The following is a 7,500-nucleotide window of genomic DNA, read 5'->3' on the forward strand; positions in this document are numbered from 1 at the left end:
CAAAGGGGTGTAAAGACAGAACGCATTAAACACACACACACACACACACACACACACACACACTCAGTGGAACGCATTAAACACACACACACAAAGGGGTGTAAAGACAGAACGCATTAAACACACACACACACACACACACACACACACACACACACTCAGTGGAACGCATTAAACACACACACACAAAGGAGTGTAATGACAGAACCTACGCAACATGCAGTATGAGTATGCTGCACACACAGAGTGCTATTCTCTACATGGTTCTACCCAAACCTCAAAGGTCCTGTGCCTGTGTGTGCCCAGTAGAGTGTGTTCTCCCTATGTTCTGTGTGTGTGTGTGTGTGTGTGTGTGTGTGTGTGTGTGTGTGTGTGTGTGTGTGTGTGTGCAGATGCATGTGTGCACACGTGTGCATTTGCCCCTGTGTGTCCAGTAGGGTGTGTTCTCCCTATGTTCTGTGTGGGTGTGTGTGTGTGTGTGCGTATGTGTGTGTGTGCGTATGTGTGTGTATGTGTGTGTGTGTGTGTGCGGATGCATGTGTGCACACGTGTGCATGTGCCCCTGTGTGCCCAGTAGGGCGTGTTCTCCCTATGTTCTGTGTTGGTATGTGTGTGTATGTGTCGGGTTGGTGTGTATGTGTGTGTGTTAGTGTGTTGGTGTGTGTGTATTCCTGTGTGTGTATGCATGTGTGCACACGTGTGCATGTGCCTGTGTGTTTTAGAATGATTTAAAGCCGTCTGTTGGTTTCCTAGTGATAAAGTGGCGCCCGGAGCCACGGAAATTACCCCCATCCATCTCACACTGCGACACGGGCTCACTGAAGGCACAAAATGGCCTCCGCACATCCATCTCACACTGCAACACGGGCTCACTGAAGGCACAAAATGGCCTCCGCACAGCTCCGCAGGAGCAGCACAACCAGCCTTGGTCTGGCTCTGTGAATGAGGGACTGAAGGGAGTTTAACACAGACTCACTAGCAAGAGGTGGGAATAAGAGGCCACTAAGAGGTGTGTGTCACACACACACTCACACACACACACACTCTCACACTTAATGTCTGTTTGCAGACAAACGAAAGCAAACAAGCCCAAACACTGAAGGACATAACACCGGATGGAGTTATATGGGTGTGTGTGTGTGTGTGTGTGTGTGTGTGTGTGTGTGTGTGTGTGAGTGTGTGTGTGACACAGGATGGAGAGCGCAGACAGAGATGTACTGCTCTGCCTGCTCCAGGTTAAAGGCTTTTTCCAAATACACACAGATTAAGGCAATTAGACCACATCAGCAACTCACACATAGTGTGGCCATCAGGGAGCAATACTTCATACAGTTATAGGGGTGTGTATGTGTGTGTGTGTCCATTAGAAAGAAATACTTCATACAATCATAGGCCTCCAGAGAGAAGGGCAGTATATCATACACATGAGGGTCGCAACAAACACACACACACACACACACACACACACACACACACAAGCTGACATAGGGCTTTCCCCGTCCACCAGCAGTCACCAGTGAGGAGTGTGGCGGAGGCAGGGTGTGTGTGCGTGTGTGTGTGTGTGTGTGTGTGTGTGTGTGTGTGTGTGTGTGTGTCAGCCATGGCGTCCGTACCCAGGGTATTACACACAGTAAATAATTCAGCCCACGGTAATGATCTCGGTGCGGCACTGACAAAGCGGCGAGACTGCGGGTGAAATATGACTGCCGGCGTGATTACACCATCACAGCACCGTCAGGGCGGCCATTTGTTTCCCCCCGCAGTCAGCGGTGCAGTGCAGGGTGGGGCGGGGATGTGTGGCTCTGCAGAGTTCTGTTACACACACACACACACACACACACACACACACACACACACACACACAATCTCACACAGTTACTTACACACACACACACAGTTACTTACACACACATACACACACACACACACACACACACACACACACACACACACAATCTCACACAGTTACTTACACACACACACACACAGTTACTTACACACACACACACACAGTTACTTACACACACACCCAAACCCACGCACACTACACTACTTTTGGGCAGGACTCAGGTCAGTCTGTGAAGCTGCTGAACCGTTAAAGGTTAACTGCAGCCTGGGCTCTTTGAGGTTAGCGCCATGCTAAAGGTTAGCTACCCATTAAGGGCTGGGTGATCTGTGGGGTGCATATGGCTGTGGACGCTAGCGTATAAGAAATTGGTTTTATTCAAAACTGTCCACTGTTGGTCGATATGCCCAACGTAAGGACAAGAGGCGCTATTGGCTCCCGGGAATATATGAATCTTAGTAGCCTGAGGATCATAATCAAGTGTGTCATAATCAAGATGGCTGCTGAAAGAGGGCACCTCTTGGACAGGTAATAAACGTGCTTCTGCACATGCCCAGTAGATTGTGTCTAAGGGTGAGTCTAGTTTCATGAGCATGAGGTGACTGTGAGGTAAACCAGTCATTTCCCTACAGGACGTTTGGGTCTGGTGCTGAGGGAGAGAGAGAGAGAGAGAGAGAGAGAGAGAGAGAGAGAGAGAGAGGTCTGAGGGCCATATCTGAGGACAGGGGAGGACAGAGGAGGACAGGGGTCTGAGGTCTTCACACAGCTTGTGGCCTTTAGTGTCTTTGGCCTCTTTGGCTTTTGCTAGACCAAGAAGGATTTCCACAGCGAGTGCAGAGTAAAAAAAAGAGTTTATTAAATTAAGATTAAAAAAATAGGTAAAAAAAGAGAGTTTATTAAAGTAAGATAAAAAAAAAATAAGTTAAATAAGAGAGTTTATTTATGAGTTCACACTTCACAAGGCTGCTTGTTTGCAGAGTGAAACTGCCTGCTGTGTTTTGAAGAAAGTAGACCAATATGGCGCAAGCACACACACACGCACACACGCACACACACACACACATTCACACACACACACACACACTCACACTCACACACAAGATAACACAAAATAATGACCCACATTGCTATATAAAAACCTCTAAAAACCTCTTACAAATATTATATCAAGGGTAAAATGGCCTTTCAAGCATTAAAACAGATAATTACGGGTACAAAAACTCTTAAGATAGCCCAGATATAAGGTATCACTCCAAATTAAATCATATCTGCAGTGCAGCCCCTGTGCAGTGCAGTGCAGTGCAGCCCCTGAGTGCAGTGGAGCCGTTTGTGGAGCTGCATTGGGGAGATGCTGCGTGTCTTTGTGTCTGATACTTTAAACAGGTGAAGAGAGTCGATCAAGGACCAGCTACTCTACTCTACTCTAATGGTGATGGTTATAGACAGAGAGGAAGCCATTATGGGCCCAAGGAGACCTACAACACACACACACACACACACACACACACACACACACACACACACTTAGGCTCGCTTCCCTACACACAGAAGACACGCTGATGAGAATGACAGAGATCCTGTAAAAGAGATACAGAGAGAGGGGGGGGGGGGGGGGGGGGGAGAGAGAGAGAGAGACAGAGATACAGAGAGAGGGGGGGGGAGAGAGAGAGAGAGATACACAGAGAGAGAGGGGGGAGAGAGAGAGAGAGAGATACACAGAGAGAGAGAGAGACAGAGAGAGGGAGAGGGAGTTTACGATGATGAACAGATCTTACATACTACTGCTCTATGTAGTCAAAAAATGCAGGGGAAAAAATGCAGCTTATGTCTGCAACTGCTTCTCAACCAAAAAATAAGGTGTAAAACACACACCAGGATACACACACACACACACACACACACACACACACACACACACACACACACACACACACACACACACACACACACACACCAGGATACAGCTAACAGCCATCCCCCCGTGTAGTAACAGGCTAAAAAAAAGATAAAACGAGCAGCGGTTGGTGTCTGCTAATCCACACAAACACAAAAGGTGTCTAGTATACATCAGGGCGCTAACAGCTACGCGTCCTTCCCATACATCTGCACCTCTTTTGGGCTGAGACCCAAACCCAATGTCCCTCTGGATACATCCTCATTATTGCCATACAGGATCCCTACCACGGGGACGCTCCTCTGCCAGGCCACACACACACACACACACACACACGCCCGTACACACACACACACACACACACACACACACACACACACACACACACACACACACACACACACACACACACACACACACACACACACACACACGCCCGTGTACACACACACACACACACACACACACACACACACACACACACACACACACACACACACACACACTCCACAGGCCTGCTTTAATGAGGCAGGGCCGGAAGTGTGTTCATACATGGTTTGTTTAGTAAATATTAAATGATGCATGAGGGGTAGTTTGTAAGTGTGCACACACACAGCAAACGGTCCACAGCATCGGCTGGGAGCCTCATGAATAAAACATAGGGCTTATTACCCAGCTCTGTGAGCCAATTAGATGACTGGAAATAATCAGAGGGTCTGTCGATTCAGCACAAATGGATGGTGTCACAGCGACCCATTGAGAAGTGCAAAAGGCCAGCAAGGAAACGGGTCATTTTTTTTCACACTGGTTTCAGTTTAGTATTTCTATTATTCATTGTTTTAATCTCTCTTCATGTATGCATTATTAAGCACTTTGATCAATTAATATTCAATATTCTCTGTCTTGAAATGGCACAGTACATTTGTAATGAAGTGCAATCATGTTGAATCATGTGTTTTCGGCATTTCAACACAAATATACATTTCCAGTTGCAGTACTGCCAACATGTTGTTAAGATGATTTCCTTGCGATTTAGAAAAACACAAGTAGCACACAGCATACACACTAAATATACAGACACACAGTGTACGCACTGAATACATACACATACACACACACACACAGCGTACGAACTAAAACCAGGTCTGGAGCACTGGTGATGCATACAGAGCACTTCTCTACGCATGAAACAGAACGGATGAAAAGCCCAAAAGCCTCTCACTGGGAGAACACACACACCTCTGCACTCTGCACCTCATGCAGGCTACACACTCACACTCACACACACACACACACACACACACACCTCTGCACTCTGCACCTCATGCAGGCTACACACTCACACACACACACACACACACCTCTGCACTCTGCACCTCATGCAGGCTACACACTCACACACACACTCACACTCACACACACACACACACACACCTCTGCACTCTGCACCTCATGCAGGCTACACACTCACACACACACTCACACTCACACACACACACACACACACCTCTGCACTCTGCACCTCATGCAGGCTACACACTCACACTCACACACACACACACACACACACCTCTGCACTCTGCACCTCATGCAGGCTACACACTCACACTCACACACACACACACACACACACACCTCTGCACTCTGCACCTCATGCAGGCTACACACTCACACTCACACACACACACACACACACACCTCTGCACTCTGCACCTCATGCAGGCTACACACTCACACTCACACACACACACACACACCTCTGCACTCTGCACCTCATGCAGGCTACACACTCACACTCACACACACACACACACACCTCTGCACTCTGCACCTCATGCAGGCTACACACTCACACTCACACACACACACACACACCTCTGCACTCTGCACCTCATGCAGGCTACACACTCACACTCACACACACACACACACACACACCTCTGCACTCTGCACCTCATGCAGGCTACACACTCACACTCACACACACACACACACACACACCTCTGCACTCTGCACCTCATGCAGGCTACACACTCACACTCACACACACACACACACACCTCTGCACTCTGCACCTCATGCAGGCTACACACTCACACTCACACACACACACACACACACACCTCTGCACTCTGCACCTCATGCAGGCTACACACTCACACTCACACACACACACACACACCTCTGCACTCTGCACCTCATGCAGGCTACACACTCACACTCACACACACACACACACACCTCTGCACTCTGCACCTCATGCAGGCTACACACTCACACTCACACACACACACACACCTCTGCACTCTGCACCTCATGCAGGCTACACACTCACACTCACACACACACACACACACACACACACCTCTGCACTCTGCACCTCATGCAGGCTACACACTCACACTCACACACACACACACACAGACACACACACACACACACACACACACACACACACCTCTGCACTCTGCACGCTCTGTGGTTCAATCGAAATGAAAATTCAGGATTTTGGTGTTGCAAATATTGTATCTGTTTTTTTTTTTTATGAACTTGGAAACAAATCCTGCAAGTAACAAGCGCCTGATTAAAGGCCAAAAGCTGAACAGAAACCATTCTGTAGTCAAGAGGTGAACATCCTGTCACAGACCTGCCAGTCAAAAGCACTCAGCAAAAGGCAGAGGTTAAAGGCTTAATGAGGCCTTGCAATAGAAGCCCTGTACCCTGTGCTTTAAAAATGATATATATACACAGTATATACATACACAGACAAACACACACTCTATGGGAAATGTATGTACTTCGTAACAAGCATTTGTGTTCAGTTTGTTTCAGGAAAGGGTTTTTTATTCCACGTATGGACGAAATAAGGCACGTATGGAAGGCACGTGTGGAAGTTGTGGTTTCCTGAAAGCAGCCTTAAGATTGCTACACCCAGTATGTCTAAAGGTGTCAGACATGATTTGCAAGACGTGACAAGGGGGCGGGGGGAGGCGTTGAAGAAACAAGAGCACTAAGAAACGTCGTCTCCAGTCATCAGCATTTCAATTCAAGTCCTAATTTGGTCCTAAAAGGTCAAAGTGCAGTGGCTTGCCAAAGTATTCAACCCCCCTGAAAGTCATCACCATTTATAATCACCAAGGAGACTCACACAATTTTTTCCAACTGGTGTTTCTAAGGGCTAAATCATTTTTTTGTCTACTAAAATTTAAAATAAATAAATTCAAAACTAAAATATTCTTCTTCAACAACCCCTATAATACTTCTCCTTTGTTGCATTCACTGCCTTTAAGTCCTCTGAAGTGAGACAGCACCAGCTTCTTCTGATGTGTTTCCCGCCCATTCTTCTTGGGAGATTTTAAACAGATCATCTGGGTTGATGGAATGGCCCAGGTCCAGGACTGCAGAGCCACCGATTCTCAGTCGGAGTTTGATCAGGGCTTTGTCTGAGCCATTCTAGAATGTTCACTGAACTGTTTCTGAGCCGCTGCAGAGTTGCTTCAGCCCTGGCTGAAGTGTGCTACTGCTAGGTAATCGCCTCTCCCAAGCCTCAGTTCAACAACAGACTGCAGCGACAGGCTTTCTTGTGATATTATTGTGAAGGTTTTTACTTCAATTCTAAAACGTTTTTTCCGATTCCTGCAGTTGAGAAATCTCCCCACAGCATGAGGTCACCTCTGCCATGTTTCACAGTTCTGGTGGTTGCTCCTGAGGCGTTGGCAGCGTTAGATGTACCACACATACGGCTGTGTGTGTGTGTGTG

Source organism: Clupea harengus, chromosome 14 (assembly GCF_900700415.2).
Source record: "Clupea harengus chromosome 14, Ch_v2.0.2, whole genome shotgun sequence".
NCBI classification, from domain to species: Eukaryota; Metazoa; Chordata; class Actinopteri; order Clupeiformes; family Clupeidae; genus Clupea; species Clupea harengus.